Below are 27,758 nucleotides of genomic sequence, written 5' to 3' on the forward strand. Positions count from 1 at the left end.
TATATATATTTAACGACAAAACCCGACCCCTTGTGTTAATGGTCCATTTAACAGTCTCCCAACGCCCATACTCCCTGAGTGAGCAGTGCTACCGGCTGCTGCCTCAGCTCTCCGCCTACACCAGGCTAACACACACACACACACACACCGAGGTAGCAGCACCCCGGGCAGACGGTATCCCTGCTTTTTTTAGGCGAGCATTGTTAGTTCAACAAATTTGCCAGAACAATTCACCCAAGGGCAAGAAGAGAAATGAAGAACTTGCATTTCTATAGCGCCCTTCACAGGCTCAGGCATCTCAAAGTGCTTTACAGCCAAATGACTTTCTTTTGTGGTGTGGAACGTTGGGGAACTGGTAGCAAACATCCGCACAGCAAGCTCCCACAAACAACAAGGTGACAATGACCAATCTGTTCAGTGACACTAGTTAAGGGGTAGATATTGACCCCTGTGGAGATGCTTGGGAGAGCTCCCTTCTTATTATTCAAAGTGGTTTTGGGACCGTTTACTTGCCTCTTGGAGGCAAAACTATTGGTTTAAAGTCATAGAATCATAGAAAAGGAGAAAGTGGCCATACGGCCCGTCCTGTCCATGCCAGCCCGAGGACACCCTTTCTAATCCCACCTTCCTGTACCCGGAAGAATTCAAAAGTCTAATTCGACAAACAATGCAGCACTCCCTCAGTACAACATTCAAGTATCAGTTTGGATTATGTGTCCAGGTTTCTGGTGTGGGATTTGTATCCACAGCCTTCAGACAAAGTGCTTCCCATACATAATGCGCCATGGCTAACCCACGTCGTGTGCAGGTTGGGCTCCAAATGAACGCAGTTTCACAGAATGAGGGTGAGGACTGGACGAGAATGGACAAGGGTTCACAGATGCAAGCTCATTGTGTGAAAAATGCAAAAAAACAGGTCAGGAATAACAATGTGTAGAGCGAACAAAATAACTAAACCTCTGCCCTGATCAAGGCACAGATAGTGGAATGGCAACTTTAACTCGTGTATGGGATTGAGAAATCTGACTGGAGTCGGTGCCAGCCTGCTCTCGCCCACACAACCCTCTATCCAGCCTCCAACAGCGAGTTAACCCTTTCCCCTTCGCTTTATGGACAGTACACACAAGGATGGGACACATTCTGTGTCTGAATCCCCCACTTCCCCCATACACACACATACGCACGCTCCATGGCATCTAAAATTAACCACCAGCCTCCTGGTTTCCTTTGAGGTTAGCCGAACACTGGACCGAGATGCAAGAGCGAGAGGAACATTTTAGCTATGCCCTCGGTGATCGTAAAACTGTCCCCTGAGAGGGGTGGAGGTCACCGAGGAGTCACCTCCGCGGTTGTAATGAATGTTTCTGCAGTTTGTGAGAGACAGATTAGACTCGGTGCTCGTGCCTAATGCTGCTCCACTTTTCATGTCTCTCTCTCTCTCCATTTCAATAAAAGGAAAATAGACATGGATTGAAGTTCCAGACTGTCTATTCCCATTGCGCTGCATGTAGAGCAGACAATTGTTGGTTAGATGGTGCGCTGATTCCCCCGCTCTCAATGGCCCTTTATATTCCAGCTGTAAATTTCCAAGCTGCATTTAGTTTCTAGACTTCAAACTCCCTCTGTGTCTCTTTGAGTTAAATGCACCTCCCAGATTGTCACTGAGTCCTAGAAAGTAGGAATGATCTCGACTTACTTCCCTGGTCTGCCCTGGGAGAGCTGCTGATGTGTTGGGCAAGGTTAAAGACTGGAAGGGTGGTAGCAAGGATGGGGTGCTGCTGCTACAACTAGTGCCCCCCCCCCCCCCCCCCCCCCCCCCCCACACACACACACTCACTCCCCACCCAAAGGTTAGGAAGGAGAGAAAATAGCCAGGTTCTCTCTGTTCATTATCCAGTGACCCTGCTGTGTTGCTCTGTGTGTCTGTGTACATGAGTGTACATTCGAATGTACCTGTATGCATGTGCCTGAGTCTGTGGTGTGTGCGTACACATGTGTGTTTGAACGCATTTGAGTGTGGGCTGTGCATGTGATGGACATCTGTGTCTATGTTTCTGTGATGGAGTGTGTGTTTGTGATCGTATGTGTATTTGTTTGTATCTGTGTGTGTCCATCTGTGAGTGATGGAGATGTGTGTCTATGCATGTGTGATGGGTGTGTGCGTGTGATTGTGTTTCTATGTGACAGTGTATGAATGTGTCTGTGAGTCCCTATGTATGTCTTTCTGTGAGTAATTGTGTTTGTGAGTGTGTGACTGTGTGTGTCTGTGAGTGTGTTTGTGAGTGTGACTTTGTGTGTCTGTGAGTGCACTTGTGTGTGTCAGTGAGTGTGTGAGTATGTCTTTGAGTGCATTTGTTTGTCCATGATCATGTTTCAGTATGTGTGTCAGTGTCTTTGAGTGGGTGTGTCAATGTGTGTGTCTGTGTGTGCACGTATTTGTGTGTCTATGCGTGTCTGTGTATGTGTAGTCTGTGTGAATGTGAGTCTGTGAGTGTGTCTGTGTGTGTGAGTGTCAGTGTGTGTGTGCATATGTGTGTGTCTGTGAGCGTGCCTGTGTGTATGCGTATGTGTGTGTATGTTTGTGTGTTTTTGTCAGTGTGTGTTGACATGTGTGTGTATATCTGTCGGTCTGTAAGTGTGTCAATGTGTGAGTGTGTGTGTGTCAGTGAGTGTATCTGTGAGGGTGTCTATCTGTCTTAGTGTGTTAGCGTGTGTGTGTGAGTATGTGTGTGTAAGTATGTCTATGTGTCTGTGCTTGTGTGTGTGTCTATGTGTGTATGAGCGTGTCTGTGAATACCTGTTTGTCTGAGTATGTCTGTCCATCTGCCTGTGTTTGTGCGTATGCATGTGTATGAGAGTGTCTTTGTGTGAATGTGTGTGTGCTTAAGTGTGTCTGTAAGTCTGTGAGTGTGTCTGCCTGTCTATGTGTTTGTCTATGTGTTAGTATGTGTGTATCTGTGTGTGTGAGTGTGTGTGTTTGAGTGTGTCTGTGTGTGTATCTGTAAGTGTGTCTGTAAGTGTGCCTGTGAGTGTCTCTTTGTGTGCACGTGCATGTGTCTGTAAGTGTGTCTCTGTGTGCCTGTGTTTATGAGTGTCTGTAAGTGTGCGTTTGTTTGTCTGAGTGTGTCTGTCCATCTGCCTGTCTTTTGTGTGTATGTGTGTGTATGGGAGAGAGAGAGTGCTTCTGTGTGAGTGTGCCTGCCTCTTTGTCTGCCTGCCTGAGTGTGTGTGATTGTGTGTTTGAGTGTGGCTCTCTGTGAGTGTGCCTGTGTGTGTCTGTGTGTCCTTGTGACAATGTTGGGTTTGCCTTCTCCTTTGATGGCATGGTGGCACACTGATCAACACTGCTGCCTCACAGCGCCAGGGACCCGGGTTCAATTAATAATAATCTTTATTGGTGTCACAAGTAGATTTACATTAACACTGCAATTGAGTTACTGTTCAGGCATTGGGTGGTTGTCCGTGTGGGGTTTGCACTTTCTCCCCCTGTCTGCGTGGGTTTCCTCCGGGTGCTCCGGTTTTCTCCCACAGTCCAAAGATGTGCAGGTTAGGTGGATTGGTCATGTTAAATTGCCCCTTTGTGTCCAAGGATATGTAGATTCGGTGGGGTTATGGTGATAGGTTGGGGGTGCGGAGTAGACTGAATGGCCTCATTCTCTGTCCACAGATGAAGGATGTCTGCTCAATAAGTAAAACCACACTCAACAAGGAGTTGGCATCTTCAACAGCTGGAGAATTGGTTCCCATTCACCCAATGCCTCAGACTAAAGTTCTCACCCTGGTGTTGAAACCACTCCTTGTCCTCATCCCTCCCAATTTCTATAACTTCATCCCAACCCTTGAAATCTGTGTAACTAGGAATGGGCAATAAATACTGGCCTAACCAGCGAAGCCCACATCCCGTAAATGGATTTAACAAAAATCTGAATCCTGCCCTTTGAGCATTCCTCTTTGAACCAGCTAGACTCCAGGCTCTGGAATCTCCTCCGTAAACCCCCAAACCTCTCCACTTCCCTCTCCTCCTTTAAGACCCTTCTTCAAACCACCTCTTGGTCCAAGCTTTTGATCACCTTTCCCTCTAGCTCGGTTGACCTCACCCCTCTGACAGGCAAATGGGATGTTTCTCTACATTAACCATGCTCAACAGATATAATATATTGTCCATAAACAAAAGTATTGACCATATAAATGAAAAATATATTTCCTTTCAGAAGACAACTTAAATAAAAACTGACTAAGCGTAGCCGATGTTTATTGGGAGGAAGGTGGGGATGCTCAGACTGAGCCCATGCGAGCAGGTGTTTGTGCCGCGTTCCAACATGTTGGGTGGCCAGAAAAACCCTCTTTGAAAAGCTCTGGAAATTTTTTTTTAGATTTCGGTCCAATGATCCATGAGACAAAACAGAGCCAACATTCCGGAGAATGTGAGTAAAATGTTTACTCCGGGACGTTCCTGAGAAGCCAAGAGCCACACACTAACATGCCAAGTCAAAATTCTGAGACTCTCCCACATGTCAAACCATCAGATTATCATTTAACTTTGTTGAAATATTTCCTGCCCTTGTGGTTTCCTCGCCTGATGGGCAGGTACAGGTCAATTAAAAGACGATATAAAGGTGAGAAAATGTCATGCTGCTCAATAAAGCCTATTCCTTTAGGCCCCTAATCCTCTCATTAACTGTCACATTAAACCTCGTCCCTCTACGGCCCTGATGCTCCAGTTGCAACCTATTCCTCTGATCATCTAAGTCCCCATCAAAACTTGCTCAAAGAAAACTGGGTACTGCGGTGGGTTTTGATGAGAAAGTTAGGGTATTAGGGGGATGGGTTCAAAGGATGAATTAGTGTTGTAGCTGGATGGACTTTGAGGAGAGAGTTCGGAGATGAATAGGAGAGGCTTCGATGGAGAGTTAATACATTTGAGGAATGGGTTTCAAGGAGAAGAGAGGTTGGGAGGGGGAGAGATGTAGGGAGAGAATTCCAAAGCCTAGGACCTGGACGACTGAAGGTACAGTCATCAATGGCATGGCTAAAGAAGTAGGGTTAGGTGAGAGGCTGGAATGGGGGGAAACACAACACTCTCGAAAGGCTGTTGAGCTGGAGCAGGTTACAGCGACAGAGAGGAGCAAGGCCAGAGGGGGATTGGAATACAAGGATGAGAATTTTAAAATCAAGGTCTTGCGTGATTGTCATATGTAGGATTTTCTTGAACAGTCTCATGAAGATATTTGTACTAATGTCATAAACTAACTCATTGATCTCAGGTCTTCCTGCCTGTAACCAGCCACTCCCACCCTCCACCCCATCCAGTCTCCTATTTTCAAATCTGGATTTAATCCCCTTTTTCAACGTACATTGAATCCAAGGTGTCACCTCACTAGTAATCTTGTCTGCAGCCTCTTTTTAACCTTGGTGGTGCCTCAGGCTGTCAACCTCCTCCAAAGTTCCTCAACATGTGAGGATTTGGACATTGGCGGTTGGGACCTGTGGGTAAGTGGAGGTCAGTGATAGCTGGACGGGGCACGGGGCACAGTGTTTGAGATGTGTTGAAGTTTATGTAGGGCCATGACTGAGGAGTTTGTTGAGGAGAGCGATGGAGAACCTTCGTTTGGAGATGATAAAAACATTGAGTGGAGATGAAAGGGTTAAGATCAGAAGCATACCTGATACTGATGTAATGGTGATGTCAGATCACATGACGGAGAAGTACGAGAGATCAGGAAGGAGGAGAAACTTCAACCTCGTGTCAATGTACAAATGTGCAAATACTTGCTGTAAATAAAGAAAATGGTTTTGAGAAACTACAGACTCGAGCAGCGTGCTTCAGGAGAACAGACAATCTCCAAACTCTTCGTCTAGACACTCACAACAAAACACGATGCAATGAGTAAAAGACTCAGTGAACCTTACAAAGAAGATACAGGGTCAGCAAGAATAAAAGGTCCTTGAAGGAAGGACCAATGGGGGAATAAAAATGACTCCCCAAGCTGCTGGAACAACGCGGGAGTAAGAGGCAAGCTGAGACACAGACCCGGAGACTGGACGGGAGTGAGCATAGACCCAGAACAGAAAGTGGCAGCGCAGAAGCAGGAACAATTTCAGGGCTCAACAGAATCCATACTACCATTCCTGGAACAATCTCAGAGCGCAGAAGGCTCGCAACATGCTCAGAGCTGGGACAACTGGAGAACAAAGTTCACAAAGTATTAAACTGCTTGAGGATTACACAAAAAGATCAGCAAGATCAAGTCACTACACTGTATACAGTAGGATCTATTGCTGATCATGTGATAGCAAGAGTTTGATTCCTATTTCAGCATCCGTTGAAATTTAATAATAAAGAAGGCAAACTTAATAAAAGACAGCAAAGACCAAATGAAAGCATGAATTTATTCACCAATAATCTGGATAGGCAGGAAGGGAACTGCGATTATAGAATCTTAAAAGATGAGCTGATTTGCGACAGAATCTTAGCTGAGTTCCGAGACGAAGCAGTATCGGCTATCTTATAGACAATACAGAATCTCACACTAATAGAAGCAGTAAAGATAGGAAGGCAAACAAAATTGGGTTTTGTTTGTGGGTAAGAAAGGTCGCCTGGAGAAGATCGAATGAGACCATTCGGTTTGGAGACCATAGAAAGAAAGTGTACCACAGCCTAAGCCTGTTAGTGTGGTGAGAACAACCAGCAGTGTCCTAATATCCTTGGAGAGAAGGCCACTGGAAACCTAGGCTTACTACTCAGATTCTGATGAAAAAGAGGAAAGACTTATTACAAGCTCTAAAGCCACCAGGAGATGAACACTAATCCTGACAGGAGAGAATATTGTGCAATATCCTCAACCTCAAAAGAAGATCAGAATGAGATCAGGGAGATTGACCAAGGCACTTTAGTAGCCAAAGAGGAGTCCAAAAAGGAGAGTCCCAAAAGAAGAGTGTTCACATGTAAATGTTGTAGTCTAATCCTAGTCCCAATCCCAGTCCCCAGCCCCAGACCAAGCCCCAGTCCCAATCCCAGTCCCAATCCCAGTCCCAGGCCCAGTCACCCCCAGTCCCAATCCCAGTCCCAATCCCAGTCACCCCCAGTCCCAATCCCAGTCCCCAGTCCCAGCCCCAGACCAAGCCCCAGTCCCAATTCCAGACCCAGTCCCCCCCAGACCCAGCCCCAGACCAAGCCCCAGTCCAAATCCCAGTCCCAATCCCAATCCCAGTCCCAGTCCCAGTCCCAGGCCCAGTCTCCCCAGTCCCAATCCCAATCCCAGTCCCCCCCAGTCCAAGCCCCAGTCCCCCCCAGTCCCAATCCCAGTCCAAATCCCAGACCCAGTCCCAATCCCAGTCCTAATCCCAATTCCAGTCCCAACCCCAGTCCCAATCTTAATCCCAGTCCCAGTCCCAATCCCAGCCCCAGTCCCAATCCCAGCCCCAGTCCCAATCCCATTTCCAAACCCAGACTCAATTGCAATCCCAGCCCGAATCCCAATTCCAGTTCCAGTCCCAATTCCAGTCCCAGTCCCAATCCCAGTCCCTATCCCAATCCTAATCCGAGACACAGTCCCAGTCGCAGTCTCAATCCCAATCCCAGTCCCAATCTCAAAACCAGTCCCAATCCCAGTCCCATTCCCAATCCCAGACCCAATCCCAGTCCCAATCCCTGCCCCAATCCCAGTCCCAGTCCCAATCCCAATCCCAGCCGCAGTCCTCTCCAGCCCCAATTCCAATCCCAGTCCCAGTCCCAATCCCAATCCCAGTTGAAGTCCCAGTCCCAATCCCAGCCCCAATCCTAATCCCAGTCCCAATCACAGCCACAATTCCAATCCCAGTCCCAATCTCAGTCCATCCCAGTCCCAATCCCATTCCCAATCCCAGATCCAATCCCAATCCCAGTCCCAATTCCAGTCCCAATCCCAGTCCCAATTCCAATTCCAGTCCAAGTCCCAGTCCCAGTCCCAGTCCCAGTCCCAGTCCCAATCCCAGTTCCTGCCAGTCCCAGTCCCAGTCATATTCCCAGTCCCAGTCCCAAGCCCAGTCCTTGTCCCAATCCCAGTCCCAATTCAAGTCCCAATCCCAGTCCCAGTCCCCCCAGTCCCAGACCCAACCCCAATCCCAGTCCCAGTCCCAGTCCCAGTCCCCCCAGTCCCAGACCCAACCCCAATCCTAGTCCCAGCCCCAGTCCCAATCCCAGCCCCAGTCCCAATCCCAATCCCAGTCCCAGTCCCAGTCCCAGTCCCAATCCCAGTCCCAATCCCAGTCCCAATCCCAGTCCCAGTCCCAGTCCCAATCCCAGCCCCAGTCCCAATCCCAGCCCCAGTGCCAGTCCCAGCCCCAGTCCCAATCCCAGCCCCAGTCCCAATCCCAATCCCAGTCCCAACCCCAGTCCCAGTCCCAGTCCCAGTCCCAATCCCAGTCCCAATCCCAGTCCCAGTCCCAGTCCCAGTCCCAATCTTCTTCAGCAATGTGGCAGTGGGGCGAGGATGGTCATTAGGCCAGGAAGAAATTTCCTGTAGTAGTTTGAAACCTCAGAACGACTGTAACTCTGTTGCATTTTGCGACGTGGGGGCTTGCCAAATTGCCAGTACCTTCTCCTCCCCTGGGTGTAGTCCGTCCTGAACCACATGATACCCCAATTATGTAACTTCCTTGACATAGAAAATGCACTTTCTCCTCTTGAGGCGGATGCCCTACTCCAGGTTGCTCAGGTTCCCCCTTTCCGTAGCTCCAGTAACGAGGACACTGTCCAGGTAGACAGCCACACAGTAACCCTCTCAGGATGTTCTCTATGATACGCTGAAAGATTGCAGAAGCCGATGACACTCTAAACGACAGGCTTGTGTATTTGTAGAGGCCCCTGTGGGTATTAATGGTTACGTAATGCCCGAAAACGGTGTCCAGCTCCAGATGGAGATAGGCACGGCTTATGTCAAGCTTGGATGTAGGCGGGGAAACCGAACAGAGTGAAGATCGAATTGAGGGCTTTAATGACGGTGGCAGACGTCATGTTGGGGTAAGGGATGGCGAAGGGGAACCGGGAGTATTCGTCGCATCACAACCTTCCATTGCTTCCAATTCCATAATACTGACCACCTTCCACCCCTATCCACGCTATGTTTCATTGGTCAGGGTCTAGATGGGGATTTGGGGGATTTTCCCAAAGTTTGCAGAGTATGTAATAGCTCAGAACCATTATTCTTTATTTACAGCAAGTTTTTGCACATTTGGACATCGGCTTCTCCTCCTTCCTCATTCTCTCATTTCTCAATCCATAGAAACCCTCAGCGCAGAAAGGGGGCCATTCAGCCCATTGTGTCTGCACCAACCCTACCTCGACCCATTACCCCACCCAATCCCCGCAACCCCGTAACTCCACCTAATCTGCACATCTTTGGACTGTGGGAGGAAACCGGGGCACTCGGAGGAAACCGGAGCAGGCACGGGGAGAACGTGCAGACTCCACACAGTCACCCGAGGCCAGAGTTGAACCCGGACCCTTGGCGCTGAGAGGCAGTGATGCTAACCACTGTGATCTGACATCCTTATCAGATTCAGATCATGTATCCTTCTGATGTTAACCCTTCACTCTACAACTCCCCCCAATCTTTATCCCATCATATTTACATCCTCCTACATCTCCCCAAAAAGTCTCAGACTTCACAGGGTTAGGCTCTGGGATGCCTGTTATATCCACCGCGAGATGCAGGGGACTACCCGATTAATGTCCCAGTGAGCCTCGTGGAGTACAAGCTCCCCAGCTGAGGGGCGGAGGTCTTTAAGAGCCTAGTTAACTCAGTTCCTTAATGGCCCAAGTAGGAGCTGGGCTGCAATGTCGTCTCGACTGGGATTGTTACTTGTAAATGCTTTACTTTTAGTAATAAATCATTCATTTGACTTCCCTTTCCGGACTCCGCCTTGACTACTAAATTGGCGATGAGGATAAAGCGGAACATAGCCGGCGCTGCTAACCATTTGGAGCACGGCCACCTCTCTTCCCGAAGGAATTGCACCATTTTGAAAATACTGCTCTTTGGCAGTCTCGATCCATTCGACGTGGGTGTAGGGGACTAGGCTCAGTACGTGTAGCGTATGTGCTATTTTTTAAGGTGAAAGCTATTGTTGGGGATGATCACCAGACGGTGATTCTTCTGAACGCCTGTGGGGCTCTCGCCATCAGCTTCATAAAGAGCCTGACGTACCCGCGGCTCCAGACTCCAACAGCTCAAAGAGATAATGGCACTCTTGTCAAACCACTACGATCCCACGCCGTCAGTTATCGGACGCAGATATAGATTTAATACAGCTGAGAGGACCCCAGGAGGGTCTGTTACCGTGTTTGTGGTGTGATTGCGCTAATTGGCAGAATTTTGCGACTATAGGCCACCCCTAATCAAAATGCTGGCCAAGCCATTGCTGGACCTAAAAAAGGCCATTGAGACCCGCCTCTCATGGGAGAGCTCAGAGAAGGGAGTCCAGGAACTCCAAGGGATGTCAGGGATGGAGGTAAACATTGTAGGACCCCCCCCCCCCCCCCCGGTGTAGGATCCAGGGGTCCTTGTGCTGCACGGTGGTGCAGTGGTTAGCACTGCTGCCTCATGGCGCCGAGACCTCGGGTTCGATCCCGGCCCCGGGTCACTGTCCGTGTGGAGTTTGCACATTCTCCCCCTCCTTGCGTGGGTCTCACCCCCACAACCCAAAGATGTGTAGCGTAGGTGGATTGGCCACGCCAAATTGTCCCTTAATTGGAAAAAAAAGAATTGGGTACTCTAAATTTTTTTTTAAAGGATCCTGGTGTCCGGACCCAGAAGCCAGAGCCATAGCGGGCATGACGACGACCCCAGCTACTTACGGGCAGAAGTCCATCTTCTGCTACCGTTATTAATAGTGAAGGGCCCCAGACCCAGTCTGCTGGGCCGTGACTGGTTACACCTCCAGTTGGTCTGGCAACGGATATTCCAGATGGGCACTGAAGGACTTTACGAAGTCTTGGGGAAATATCCAGATGTCTTCCAGGAAGGCCTGGGCAAGATTAAGGGGGCCAAGACCAAAACATATGTCGATCTGGAGGCCCAGCCTAAGTACTTCCGGGGACGCCAGCTCCCCTACGCACTGCTGGGGAAAGTCAAGGACAAACTCAGCCGACTGTAAGGCCTCGGGATCATCTGGCTGGTTTGCTGATTGGGCAGCACCAGTAGTCCCAGTACTAAAACCTGACACAACTGTACACCTATGCTGAGATTATAAATTGACCGTCAACAAGACCTCCCGGGGGGGGGGGGGGGGGGAGGGGGGCAGCACAGCGGCACAGTGGTAAGCACGGCTGCCTCACGGCCCTGGATCATTGTTCGTGTGGAGTATTCACATTCTCCCCGTGTCTGCGTGGGTCTCACCCACACAACCCAAAGATGTGCAGGTTAGGTGGACTGGCCATGCTAAGTTGCCCCTTAATTGGAAAAAAAGAATTGGATACTCTAAATTTATATTTTAGAAAAATGATCTTGGACACCTCTATCAGACCTCCTCTCAATCATCACCAAGGTGAGCACCCCCAACCTTTCCAATCTGTCCACACAACTTAAGGCCCTGGAACTATTATCATAAATAATTTCTGCACTCTCTCTACAAGCCTTCATATCCTTTCTAAAGTCCATAGAGCTCAGAACTGGACACAATATCCCTCCAGTAGATTCAGAGCCAGAGTTTTATAAAGGCTACAAAAACATTGTAATCTAATTAATGCTGGAAAACAGGACAGTGGCATGTGCCATTGAATGAGTTCGGCTATGTCCCTCACACCATTGATTGGACGCCCTCCTGCCATGTGGGCAGTTTCAATGGATGATGTCAGTGGCAGCCAATAAGCATGAGGCAGCAATGACATCACAGATGGACGCAACCAGTGAGGGGTGAAAGCGGGATAACTCATTCTAGTGAAAGAAAATATTAGGATTTAAGACTTTAGAGGATTGTCTTTGGACCGGGGTGGAGGGGGGGCATTGCTGGTCAGGGTTTAAAGCTTGTTGTAAGTCACTTATCTTGGATTCACTCGGGGAAACAACAAAACTGCTGCAAACATTTGTCAGAATGGGATAATTCTCCGGAAAGTAGATGTGAGGATGAATGAGGTTAACATTCATGTCCATCCCCCAATCTCACTGACCTCAGCTCTTCCACCGTCCTCCCCATCCATGAAAAGATCTAATCTCTCCCTCAAACATCTGGGCAAATCATTAAAGAAAATACAGCTGCACACTGTCATGTTCGCCATTAATATCCTGGTAGATTACTGGATTTCTTGATGTCTGCCCTGTCAATAATGGTTTTCCCCTCCAGCTCTCTCCCAAAGGTGCTGACTCTGTGATCTGAGGGTGCTGGCCCACTCTCTGATGCTTTGCCCAAGATGCAATGCTTCACTTTGATCCTAAATCGTGTGTTTTGGTTTCCAATTGTCTGTTGAGAGGCTGATTCCATTTCCCTGTCTGGTGTCCATACACGAGCCACTGGAGATGATCAAAGGCAGGAATTCTTTCTACTCTCCTTCCTTGCTCCAGCAATAAGTAAAGTGTTACAGACCCGACCCCAGCATCTGCTTCTATTAGTAATGCTGCATGGAGCAGGGACTGAATCTATACTGCAGTGATACCGATCCACATAAACCAGTGTAGATCCAGTGTGACACTGATCCACATAATCCAGTGTAGATCAAGTGTGATACTAATCCAAATACTCCAGTGTAGGCCCAGTGTGATACTGATCCACATAATCCAGTGTAGATCAAGTGTGATATTCATCCACATACTCCAGTGCAGGCCCAGTGTGATACTGATCCACATACTCCAGTGCAGACCCAGTGTGATACTGATCCACATAATCCAGTGTAGATCAAGTGTGATATTCATCCACATACTCCAGTGCAGGCCCAGTGTGATACTGATCCACATACTCCAGTGTAGACCCAGTGTGATACTGATCCACATAATCCAGTGTAGATCCAGTGTAATACTGATCCACATAAACCAGTGTAGATACAGCGTGATACTGATCCACATAATCCAGTGCAGACCCAGTGTGATACTGATCCACATAATCCAGTGTAGATCAAGTGTGATATTCATCCACATACTCCAGTGCAGGCCCAGTGTGATACTGATCCACATACTCCAGTGTAGGCCCAGTGTGATACTGATCCACATACTCCACTGCAGACCCAGTGTGATACTGATCCACATACTCCACTGCAGACCCAGTGTGATACTGATCCACATACTCCAGTGCAGACCCAGTGTAATACTAATCCAAATACTCCAGTGCAGACCCAGTGTGATACTGATCCACATACTCCAGTGTAGGCCCAGTGTGATATTCATCCACATACTCCAGTGCAGGCCCAGTGTGATACTGATCCACATACTCCACTGCAGACCCAGTGTGATACTGATCCACATACTCCAGTGCAGACCAAGTGTGATACTGATCCACATACTCCAGTGTAGATCCAGCGTGATACTGATCCACATAATCCAGTGTAGATCAAGTGTGATACTGATCCACATAATCCAGTGCAGACCCAGTGTGATACTGATCCACATACTCCAGTGCAGACCAAGTGTAATACTGATCCACATAAACCAGTGTAGATCCAGCGTGATACTGATCCACATAATCCAGTGTAGATCAAGTGTGATACTGATCCACATAAACCAGTGTAGATCCAGTGCGATACTGATCCACATAAACCAGTGTAGATCCAGCGTGATACTGATCCACATACTCCAGTGCAGACCAAGTGTGATACTGATCCACATAAACCAGTGTAGATCCAGTGCGATACTGATCCACATAAACCAGTGTAGATCCAGCGTGATACTGATCCACATAATCCAGTGTAGATCAAGTGTGATACTAATCCAAATACTCCAGTGCAGACCCAGTGTGATACTGATCCACATACTCCACTGTAGACCCAGTGTGATACTGATCCACATACTCCAGTGCAGACCCAGTGTAATACTGATCCACATACTCCACTGCAGACCCAGTGCGATACTAATCCACATACTCCACTGCAGACCCAGTGTGATACTAATCCAAATACTCCAGTGCAGACCCAGTGTGATACTGATCCACATACTCCACTGCAGACCCAGTGTGATACTGATCCACATACTCCAGTGCAGACCCAGTGTAATACTAATCCACATACTCCACTGCAGACCCAGTGTGATACTAATCCAAATACTCCAGTGCAGACCCAGTGTGATACTGGTCCACATACTCCACTGCAGACCCAGTGTGATACTGAGCCACATACTCCAGTGCAGACCCAGTGTGATACTGATCCACATACTCCACTGCAGACCCAGTGTGATACTGATCCACATACTCCAGTGCAGACCCAGTGTGATATTCATCCACATACTCCACTGCAGACCCAGTGTGATACTGATCCACATACTCCAGTGCAGACCCAGTGTAATACTGATCCACATACTCCAGTGCAGACCCAGTGTGATACTGATCCACATACTCCAGTGCAGACCCAGTGTGATATTCATCCACATACTCCAGTGCAGACCCAGTGTAATACTGATCCACATACTCCACTGCAGACCCAGTGTGATACTGATCCACATACTGCAGCGCAGACCCAGTGTGATACTGATCCACATACTCCAGTGCAGACCCAGTGTAATACTGATCCACATACTCCAGTGCAGACCCAGTATGATTTTCATCCACATACTCCAGTGCAGACCCAGTGAGATACTGATCCACATACTCCACTGCAGACCCAGTGTGATACTGATCCACATACTCCACTGTAGATCAAGTGTGATACTGATCCACATAATCCAGTGTAGATCCAGCGTGATACTGATCCACATACTCCAGTGCAGACCAAGTGTAATACTGATCCACATAAACCAGTGTAGATCCAGCGTGATACTGATCCACATACTCCAGTGCAGACCAAGTGTAATATTGATCCACATACTCCAGTGTATAGCCAGTGTGATACTGATCCACATACTCCACTGCAGACCCAGTGTGATACTAATCCAAATACTCCAGTGCAGACCCAGTGTGATACTGATCCACATACTCGACTGCAGACCCAGTGTGATACAAATCCAAATACTCCAGTGCAGACCCAGTGTGATACTGATCCACATACTCCACTGCAGAACCAGTGTGATACTGATCCACATACTCCACTGCAGACCCAGTGTCATACTGATCCACATACTCCAGTGCAGACCCTGTGTAATACTAATCCACATACTCCACTGCAGACCCAGTGTGATACTAATCCAAATACTCCAGTGCAGACCCAGTGTGATACTGGTCCACATACTCCACTGCAGACCCAGTGTGATACTGAGCCACATATTCCAGTGCAGAACCAGTGTGATACTGATCCACATACTCCACTGCAGACCCAGTGTGATACTGATCCACATACGCCAGTGCAGACCCAGTGTGATATTCATCCACATACTCCACTGCAGACCCAGTGTGATACTGATCCACATACTCCAGTGCAGACCCAGTGTGATACTGATCCACATACTCCAGTGCAGACCCAGTGTGATATTCATCCACATACTCCAGTGCAGACCCAGTGTAATACTGATCCACATACTCCAGTGCAGACCCAGTGTGATACTGATCCACATACTCCAGTGCAGACCCAGTGTGATACTGATCCACATACTCCAGTGCATACCCAGTGTGATACTGATCCACATACTCCAGTGCAGACCCAGTGTGATACTGATCCACATACTGCAGTGCAGACCCAGTGTGATACTGATCCACATACTCCAGTGCAGACCGAGTGTAATACTGATCCACATACTCCAGTGCAGACCCAGTGTAATACTGATCCACATACTCCAGTGCAGACCCAGTGTGATTTTCATCCACATACTCCAGTGCAGACCCAATGTGATACTGATCCACATACTCCACTGCAGACCCAGTGTAATACTGATCCACATACTCCAGTGCAGACCCAGTGTGATACTGATCCACATACTCCAGTGCAGACCCAGTGTGATACTGATCCACATACTCCAGTGCAAACCCAGTGTAATACTGATCCACATACTCCACTGCAGACCCAGTGTGATACTGATCCATATACTCCAGTGCAGACCCAGTATAATACTGATCCACATACTCCAGTGCAGACCCAGTGTAATACTGATCCACATACTCCAGTGCAGACCCAGTGTAATACTGATCCACATACTCCAGTGCAGACCCAGTGTAATACTGATCCACATACTCCAGTGCAGACCCAGTGTGATACTGATCCACATACTCCAGTGCAGACCCAGTGTGATATTCATCCACATACTCCAGTGCAAACCCAGTGTAATACTGATCCACATACTCCACTGCAGACCCAGTGTGATACTGATCCATATACTCCAGTGCAGACCCAGTGTAATACTGATCCACATACTCCAGTGCAGACCCAGTGTATTACTGATCCACATACTCCAGTGCAGACCCAGTGTGATATTCATCCACATACTCCAGTGCAGACCCAGTGTAATACTGATCCACATACTCCACTGCAGACCCAGTGTGATATTCATCCACATACTCCAGTATAGATCCAGTGTGATACTGACCCACATAATACTGTGCAGACCCAGTGTGATACTGATCCACATACTCCAGTGCGGACCCAGTGTGATACTGATCCACATACTCCAGTGCGGACCCAGTGTGATACTGATCCACATACTCCACTCAGACCCAGTGTGATACTGATCCACCTACTCCAGTGTAGTCCCAGTGTGATACTGATCCACATAATCCAGTGTATATCCAGTGTGATACTGATCCACATACTCCAGTGTAGACCCAGTGTGATACTGATCCACATAATCCAGTTTAGATCCAGTGTGATACTGATCCACATACTCCAGTGCAGACCCAGTGTAATACTGATCCACATACTCCAGTGCAGACCCAGTGTAATACTGATCCACATACTCCAGTGCAGACCCAGTGTAATACTGATCCACATACTCCAGTGCAGACCCAGTGTGACACTGATCCACATACTCCAGTGCAGACCCAGTGTGATATTCATCCACATACTCCAGTGCAAACCCAGTGTAATACTGATCCACATACTCCACTGCAGACCCAGTGTGATACTGATCCATATACTCCAGTGCAGACCCAGTGTAATACTGATCCACATACTCCAGTGCAGACCCAGTGTAATACTGATCCACATACTCCAGTGCAGACCCAGTCTGATATTCATCCACATACTCCAGTGCAGACCCAGTGTAATACTGATCCACATAGTCCACTGCAGACCCAGTGTGATATTCATCCACATACTCCAGTATAGATCCAGTGTGATACTGACCCACATAATACTGTGCAGACCCAGTGTGATACTGATCCACATACTCCAGTGCGGACCCAGTGTGATACTGATCCACATACTCCAGTGCGGACCCAGTGTGATACTGATCCACATACTCCACTCAGACCCAGTGTGATACTGATCCACCTACTCCAGTGTAGTCCCAGTGTGATACTGATCCACATAATCCAGTGTATATCCAGTGTGATACTGATCCACATACTCCAGTGTAGACCCAGTGTGATACTGATCCACATAATCCAGTTTAGATCCAGTGTGATACTGATCCACATATTCCAGTGTAGATCCAGTGTGATACTGATCCACATACTCCAGTGTAGACCCAGTGTGATACTGATCCACATAATCCAGTGTTGATCCAGTGTGATACTGATCCACATGCTCCAGTGTAGACCCAGTGTGGTATTCATCCACATACTCCAGTGCAGACCCAGTGTGATACTGATCCACATACTCCACTGCAGACCCAGTGTAATACTGATCCACATACACCAGTGAAGACCCAGTGTGGTATTCATCCACATACTCCAGTGCAGACCCAGTGTGATACTGATCCACATACTCCAGTGCAGACCCAGTGTAATACTGATCCACATACTCCAGTGCAGACCCAGTGTGATATTCATCCACATACTCCAGTGCAGACCCAGTGTAATACTGATCCACATACTCCAGTGCGGACCCAGTGTGATACTGATCCACATACTCCACTGCAGACCCAGTGTAATACTGATCCACATACGCCAGTGCAGACCGAGTGTGATACTGATCCACATACTCCAGTGCAGACCCAGTGTGATACTGATCCACATACTCCAGTGCAGACCCAGTGTGATACTGATCCACATACTCCAGTGTAGGCCCAGTGTGATACTGATCCACATACTCCAGTGCAGACCCAGTGTGATACTGATCCACATACTCCAGTGCAGTCCCAGTGTGATACTGATCCACATACTCCAGTGCTGACCCAGTGTGATACTGATCCACATGCTTCACTGCAGACCCAGTGTAATACTGATCCACATACTCCAGTGCAGACCCAGTGTGATATTCATCCACATACTCCAGTGCAGACCCAGTGTGATATTCATCCACATACTCCAGTGCAGACCCAGTGTGATATTCATCCACATACTCCAGTGCAGACCCAGTGTGATACTGATCCACATACTCCACTGTAGACCCAGTGTGATACTGATCCACATAAACCAGTGCAAACCCAGTGTAATACTGATCCACATACTCCAGTGCAGACCCAGTGTGATACTGATCCACATACTCCAGTGCAGACCCAGTTTGATATTCACCCACATACTCCAGTGCAAACCCAGTGTGATACTGATCCACATACACCAGTGCAAACCCAGTGTAATACTGATCCACATACTCCAGTGCAAACCCAGTGTGATATTCATCCACATACTCCACTGCAGACCCAGTGTGATACTGATCCACATACACCCGTGCAGACCCAGTGTGATACTGATCCACATACTCCACTGCAGACCCAGTGTGATACTGATCCACATACTCCAGTGCAGACCCAGTGTGATATTCATCCACATACTCCAGTGCAGACCCAGTGTAATACTGATCCACATACTCCAGTGCGGACCCAGTGTGATACTGATCCACATACTCCACTGCAGACCCAGTGTAATACTGATCCACATACGCCAGTGCAGACCCAGTGTGATACTGATCCACATACTCCAGTGCAGACCCAGTGTGATACTGATCCACATACTCCAGTGCAGACCCAGTGTGATACTGATCCACATACTCCAGTGTAGGCCCAGTGTGATACTGATCCACATACTCCAGTGCAGACCCAGTGTGATACTGATCCACATACTCCAGTGCAGTCCCAGTGTGATACTGATCCACATACTCCAGTGCAGACCCAGTGTGATACTGATCCACATACTCCAGTGCAGACCCAGTGTGATACTGATCCACATACTCCAGTGTAGGCCCAGTGTGATACTGATCCACATACTCCAGTGCAGACCCAGTGTGATACTGATCCACATACTCCAGTGCAGTCCCAGTGTGATACTGATCCACATACTCCAGTGCAGACCCAGTGTGATATTCATCCACATTCTCCAGTGCAGACCCAGTGTGATATTCATCCACATACTCCAGTGCAGACCCAGTGTGATATTCATCCACATACTCCAGTGCAGACCCAGTGTGATACTGATCCACATACTCCACTGTAGACCCAGTGTGATACTGATCCACATACACCAGTGCAAACCCAGTGTAATACTGATCCACATACTCCAGTGCAGACCCAGTGTGATACTGATCCACATACTCCAGTGCAGACCCAGTTTGATATTCACCCACATACTCCAGTGCAAACCCAGTGTGATACTGATCCACATACACCAGTGCAAACCCAGTGTGATATTCATCCACATACTCCAGTGCAAACCCAGTGTGATATTCATCCACATACTCCACTGCAGACCCAGTGTGATACTGATCCACATACACCAGTGCAGACCCAGTGTGATACTGATCCACATACTCCACTGCAGACCCAGTGTGATACTGATCCACATACTCCAGTGCAGACCCAGTGTGATATTCATCCACATACTCCAGTGCAAACCCAGTGTAATACTGATCCACATACTCCAGTGCAGACCCAGTGTGATACTGATCCATATACTCCAGTGCAGACCCAGTGTAATACTGATCCACATACTCCAGTGCAGACCCAGTGTGATATTCATCCACATACTCCAGTATAGATCCAGTGTGATACTGACCCACATACTACTGTGCAGACCCAGTGTGATACTGATCCACATACTCCAGTGCGGACCCAGTGTGATACTGATCCACATACTCCACTGCAGACCCAGTGTGATACTGATCCACCTACTCCAGTGTAGTCCCAGTGTGATACTGATCCACATAATCCAGTGTATATCCAGTGTGATACTGATCCACATACTCCAGTGTAGACCCAGTGTGATACTGATCCACATAATCCAGTATAGACCCAGTGTGATACTGATCCACATAATCCAGTGTTGATCAAGTGTGATACTGATCCACATACTCCAGTGTCGACCCAGTGTGATACTGATCCACATACTCCACTGCCGACCCAGTGTGATACTGATCCACATACTCCAGTGTAGGCCCAGTGTGATATTCATCCACATACTCCAGTGTAGATCCAGTGTGATACTGATCCATATACTCCAGTGTAGACCCGGTGTGATACTGATCCACATACTCAAGTGTAGATCTTGTGTGACACTGATCCACATAATCCAGTGTAGATCCAGTGTGATACTGATGCACATAATCCAGTGCAGACCCAGTGTGATACTGATCCACATACCCCAGTGCAGACCCAGTGTGATATTCATCCACATACTCCAGTGTAGACCCAGTGTAATACTGATCCACATACTCCAGTGCAGACCCAATGTGATACTGATCCACATACTCCAGTGTGATACTGATCCACATACTCCAGTGTATATCCCGTGTGATACTGATCCACATACTCCAGTGCAGATCCAGTGTGATACTGATCCACATACTCCAGTGTAGACCCAGTGTGATACTGATCCACATAATCCAGTGTAGATCCAGTGTGATACTGATCCACATACTCCAGTGTAGACCCAGTGTGATACTGATCCACATAATCCATTGTAGATCCAGTGTGATACTGATCCACATACTCCAGTGTAGATCCAGTGTGATACTGATCCACATACTCCAGTGTAGATCCAATGTGATACTGGTGCACATACTCCAGTGTAGACCCAGTGTGATACTGATCCACATAATCCAGTGTAGATCCAGTGTGATACAGATCCACATACTCCAGTGTTGACCCAGTGTGTTACTGATCCACATACTCCAGTGTAGACCCAGTGTGATACTGATCCTCATAATCCAGTGTAGATACAATGTGATACTGATCCACATACTCCAGTGTATATCCAGTGTGATACTGATCCACATACTCCAGTGTAGACCCAGTGTGATACTGATCCACATACTCCAGTGTAGACCCAGTGTGATACTGATCCACATAATCCAGTGTAGATCCAATGTGATACTGATGCACATAATCCAGTGTAGATCCAGTGTGATATTGATCCACATACTCCAGTGTAGATCCAGTGTGATACTGATCCACATAATCCAGTGTAGATCCAATGTGATACTGATGCACATAATCCAGTGTAGATCCAGTGTGATATTGATCCACAGACTCCAGTGTAGATCCAGTGTGATACTGATCCACATTCTCCAGTGTAGATCCAATGTGATACTGGTCGACATACTCCAGTGTAGGCCCAGTAATACTGATCCACATACTCCAGTGTAGCCCTAATGTGTCATGAGTATATTATGAGATGGGCTCCAGATTCCTATTTCTCTCCGCTGACATGACCCTTGCTGGAATGAGTGACAGGGAGCTTGGTGTTTGGAGAAGGTCGCAGTTCCTGTTGCAAGTCCATGACCTGCTTTGGAAGCGAGGTGGGTGTGAATGAGGATGTGATTCTGAATGACTATGCTTATCTGGATAGGATTGCCTCACTGGGTCCCAATGCTCCCCTATCAGATGAATATTTTGCTAAAACTCAATGCAAAGGCCTATTTGGATCAAATGGTCATATTGGTTAGTTTTGGCACGGCTGTTTGATAAATCTGTCCCTACCAGAAAAATAGCTTAATAGTATTATACTTACTTCCACGGAAATCAAAATGAAAAAAAATCATACTCCCTTGGTGGCATGGTAGCACAGTGGTTAGCAATGTTGCTTCCTAGCTTCAGGGACAAGGGTTGGATTCTCGGCTTGGGTCACTGTCTGTGCGGAGTCTGCGCGCTCTCCCCGTGTCTGTGTGGGTTTCCTCCGGGTGCTCCGGTTTCCTCCCACAAGTCCCGAAAGTTGTGCTATTAGGTGAATTGGACATTCTGAATTCTCCCTCAGTGTACCCGAACAGGCGCCGGAATGTGGCGACTTGGGGATTTTCACAGTAACTTCATTGCAGTGTTAATGTAAGCCTACATGTGACACCAGTAAATATTATTATGTTCTTGTGTCCTGGGGCCAATATTTATCCCTCAACTATCATCACTAAAGCAGATTATATAGTCATTTATCTCAGTGTTACTTGTGGAATATTATTGTGCACAAATTAGCTGCCAGGTTTACCTCATTACAACACTGACTGTACTTCATTAACTGTAAAGTACTTTGGAATGTCCTGATGTGTGAAAGCGCTATATAAATTCAAACCTTCCTCTTTTTAGTGGATTTAAGATAACATGATTAAGATTTGGATGCAGTTTGTTATTCCTAGGTGGTGCTAGTGTCAACTAGACTGGGAACGTATTTTTAGGGGGGGGGTTGGTTCAACTCCCACCACAGCAGCTGGTGAAATTTAAATTCAATTAAGAAATTCTGGAATTGAAAATTGAAACCATTGTTGATTTGTCATCGAAACAAAACCCATCTGGTTCACTGATGTCCTTTAGAGAAGGAAATCTGCCGTCTTTACCTGGTCTGGCCTACGTGCGACTCCACATCCACAGCAATGTGGTTGACTCTTAATTGCACCTCTGAAATAAACCAGGGGCTGGTTTAGCACAGTGGGCTAAAGAGCTGGCCTGTAATGAATATTTTGCTAAAACTCAATGCCCAGGACAAGGCCAGCAGCGTGGGTTGAATTCCCGTACCAGCCTCCCTGAACAGGTGCCAGAATGTGGCAACTAGGGGCTTTTCACAGTAACTTCGTTGAAGCAATGTGACAATAAGCGATTATTATTATTAAATAGTCTGGCAAGACTCAGTTCAAGAGCAATTAGGGATGGGCAATAAATGTTCCCGTTGCTTACGATGCCTACGTCCCATGAAGGAATTTTTAAAAATCCCTCAGTTTATTGAAGAAAAAGTGCCCTCAGTTGTACCCATAATCTTTAAAAAATTTTTAGAGTACCCAATTCATTTTTTCCAATTAAGGGGCAATTTAGCGCAGCCAATCCATCTACCCTGCACATCTTTGGGTGGTGGGGGCGAAATCCACGCAAACACGGGGAGAATGTGCAAACTCCACACGGACAGTGACCCAGAGCCGGGATCGAACCTGGGACCTCGGCGCCGTGAGGCAGCAGAGCTAACCACTGTGCCACCGTGCTGCCTGGTTGTACCCATAATAACGGCTCTGCTTGCCATCACCTCCCAGAAGGTTGTACACTGATAATACCACGGCCTCAGAATGATTGACAGACTGGGACATCAGAATACTTTGTAAATGTAAGTTTAAAGTTTGGGGAGCTGGCTCAGCTCTTTAAGTCAGACCCCTTTTAACTGTACTGATGGCAGCTTCTAACAGCTGTAAGGAGGGTGAGAGATAATCAGTGTGAAGGGTCAGGTCAATTGAGACAACTGCATCTAGTCAGGCTCGAGCAGCCCTCAAACTTCTCCCTGCCCAGCTGCTGTCTGACCCAGTCATCCCTGCAGATATCTGACACTCTCTGGAGTAAACTTGACAGCGCAGTTTAGACAGGGCTGATGCTCGAATGTGCTGAAGGTCCCCAGGGTGACAGGGGAGGCCTGAATCAACTTACCTACCCCCTCCACTGCACCCTTTCCCTCCCCCACCTCACACACCTCGTTGCCTAGGTTCTAGTATAAACTGGGATCCTGCTGTCTTTTAAATTACTGCCAGTCTCAAGAATGCGCCTGTTAACAAGGATCACTGCTTTGTGAGCTCTCTGCAGCACCTCCTTACATACAGTTAATCCCTTTACAGGTCAGAGATGATGCTGATGGAGTTGGTCTTGGGAGGTAAGCTGCAATGGGCAATGCTGAACCACAGTCCATTATATTCCCTGCCCGGTCAATTCCCCCACTGCTTCAATCTCAGTGAGTCATCGAGAAACAGTCCAATTCTATCCCACCAGCTTTTACTTTTCACTGTGACTCTGACCCGCAGCCCCGCAGATACTAAGTCAGCCCTGAGACCTCTTATACTTGTGTCAGCCGAGATGGCAAGTGTTGACAAGCTATTTCTTCATAGAGGGGGGTCACAGCCAATTGAATAGAAGGTCCTATGAAAAAGGATTGGAAAGAATTAAATATTAATTGTAAATGTTTAATTGTTTTTATGTGGTGCTTCTATAAATGGATACAGGCAGAAACTGTTTTGAGGTTCATGTTGCAAAGTGTATCTCCAAAAGCTTATAGAGTATGTAAAGATTGGCTCCAGTTCTATCCTTCACAGCCTCGCTCTCTGATTAAAACAAGAAAGGTTTGCATTTCTACAGCACCTTTCACAACTACAGATCATCTCAAAGCACTTCACAGCCCAGTAAGAAGTCTCACAACACCAGGTAAAGCCAACAGGTTTGTTTCAAACACTAGCTTTCGGAGCACTGCTCCTTCCTCAGGTGAATGAAGAGGTAGGTTCCAGAAACATGTATGTAGACAAATTCAAAGATGCAAGACAATGCTTAGAATGCGAGCATTTGTAGGTAATTAAGTTTTTACAGATCCAGGCTTCACAGCCAATTCAGTACTTTTTGAAGTTTAGTCACTGTTGTAATGTAGAAAATGGAGCAACAAGTTGGCACACAGCAAGATTCCACAGCAGTGTGATAATGATCACATAATCTGATAAGAATTACATTTACAACCAATTTAAGATTATCAGTCAAGCTCACAATGAGGATAACTTGCTAGAAGCTACACATATTCACACACAGGGTCCTGTCCTCGGCAAACAGAAAGTATCTGTCCAGGCATTGCGCCGTTACCAATTAAACAAAGTACGAGGTTTTACAATACCAGGTTAAAGTCCAACAGGTTTGTTTCGATGTCACTAGCTTTCGGAGCGCTGCTCCTTCCTCAGGTGAATGAAGAGGTATGTTCCAGAAACACATATATAGACAAATGCAAATATGCCAAACAATGCTAGGAATGCGAGCATTAGCAGGTGATTAAATCTTTTAAACAAAAGCAGGGAGGTCAACAGTTCCCTGATGTATTCCCCATGGCAACATCTCAACTAATCAGAGTGCACTTGCCTTTTTGAATTTAAACAAAAGCTTGGGGTTAATTGTTCCCTGATGCATTCTCCATGGCAACATCTCGACCAATCAGAGTCCACTTGCTGACCAATCACCACACTTTTTTCTATTAATTGTTGTTCCCTTTGAAATTTGGTATTCTTGCATCTGCCTTGATAAGTGTAAAGTGAAAATCTTCACCAGCTTGTCTCTTTTTTCAAGCAATACTCAAGTTCCGTAATACCAAATCTGTTTTTAGTGATATTAAAGGATAAATTTTGCTCCTTGAACCAGGGAGAACGCCTATGCTGTTCTTTAAGGCAGTTTCACTGAATCTCTTATAACCACTTGAAAGGGAGATAGGGCTCCGGTTTAACATCTTATCCAAACGATGGCAGCTTCGCCAATGCAGCACTCCCTCAGCACTGTGCTCGGAGTGTCAATCTGGATTCTATGCTTGAGTCTCGAGAATGTGAACCCATAGCCCCCGGAGCCAGGGGTGCTGCTCACTCAGACACAGCAAGAGCAGTTGAGTCAGTACACTAGTCTGAAATGAGACATTTTCCATTCTCAGAACACACAGAAACCAACCAGGCAATCTGCTGAGAGGCATGAACACAAGAACCCAACAGATAGGAGTGGAAGTAGCCCATTCGGCCCTTCGGGTCTGCTCCACCATGCAATACGATCATGGCTGATCTCTGGTTTCAACTCCATTTTCCCGCTCGCTCCCCATTTCCCTCGATTCCCTGAGACCAAAGATCTGTCAAACCCAGCCCTGAATGTATCCAACGATGGAGCGTCAACAACACTGCTGGATAGAGAATTCCAAAGATTCATAACCATTTCGATGAAGTGATTCCTCCTCTTCACAGTCTTAAACCAGCGGACCCTTCTCCTGAGATTGTGCCCCTGTGTTTTAGATTCAATGACCCGAGGGAACAATCTCTCGACATCTACCCTACAAAACCCCTTCAGAACCTTGTAAGTTTCAATGAAATCACCTCTCATTCTTCTAAAATTCCAGAAAATATAGGCCTAATTTGATTAACATCTCATCATTGGACAACTCTTCAATCTGGGGACAATCTGAATGAACCTTCAGTGTACTGTCTGCAATACATCACATCCTTCCTTAAGTATGGAGACCAAAATTCCACACATTGCTCCCGATGCGGTCTCACCAAAACCCTACACAACTGTAGCAGAACCTTTTTATTCCTGTACTCCAATCCTCTTGTAATAAACGTCAACATGCATTTGTCTCTTGCTGTACCTGCACGCTAACTTTCTGCATTCCTTATATGATAAAATAAGAGAATGCTAATGGGGGGGGGGGGGGGGGGGGTCACGTAATTCAGAGTTTCTTTAAAATTTAGAGTACCCAAGTCTTTCTTCCAATTAAGGGGCAATTTAGCGTGGCCAATCCACCTACCCTGCACATCTTTGGGTTGTGGGGGTGAAACCCACGCAGACACGGGGAGAATGTGCAAACTCCACACGGACAGTCACCCAGAGCCGGGATCGAACCCGGGTCCTCGGCGCCGTGATAATGGAGTTATTGACTAATCACAGAAGCCCAATCCTAATTAATATCTCGATTACAGAGGTGAGGATAACCTCCAGTAGTGGAGAGATTTGGGAACCGTGGACCTGAAATCACCTGTTCCTCCTAAACAAGCTCCAGCTTGTCACTGGGTGCTGATCAGACACAACTTGATATTTTTTATTCCTTGGCTCAAGGGTTCTGAGCCGAATGATTTGTCCTTCGGTGTTAGTGGGGACTCAGTAGGTGACACTCTCACCACTGAATCAAAGAATTATTGGTGAAGTCCCACTCCAGGGGCGGGATTCTCCGACCCCCCACCGGGTCGGAGAATCGCCGTGGGCCGTCGTGAATCCCACCTCCGCCGCCCGCCGAATTCTCCGAAGGGAGAAAAGTCGGCGGGGTGTCAATCGGGCCGCACGCCTCGGAGAATGGCACGGGTGGGCGCGAGGCAATGGATTTCGGGGCTGCCGATATTCACCGGTCCGGATGGGCCGAAGTCCCGTCGGCGTAAATCAAAACACCTTTAAATCGGCGTCAACCAGTGCTCATGGTTGACGCCGACCAGCGTGGAGGTGGGTGACGGCCTGGGGGGTTGGCCGCTGGAGAGGTGATGGCGTGGCCGCAGTCTGAATGCGTGGGGGAGAGGTGTGTGTAGGGTTGTGTGTGTGTGTGTGCGACGGGGGGGGGGGGCGGTTAGAGTGGGGTGGGCTCCGGGGGAGTGCCAGGAGCCCCCCTCGGTG

This window comes from Scyliorhinus torazame, chromosome 16 (assembly GCF_047496885.1).
Source record: "Scyliorhinus torazame isolate Kashiwa2021f chromosome 16, sScyTor2.1, whole genome shotgun sequence".
Lineage (NCBI taxonomy): Eukaryota > Metazoa > Chordata > Chondrichthyes > Carcharhiniformes > Scyliorhinidae > Scyliorhinus > Scyliorhinus torazame.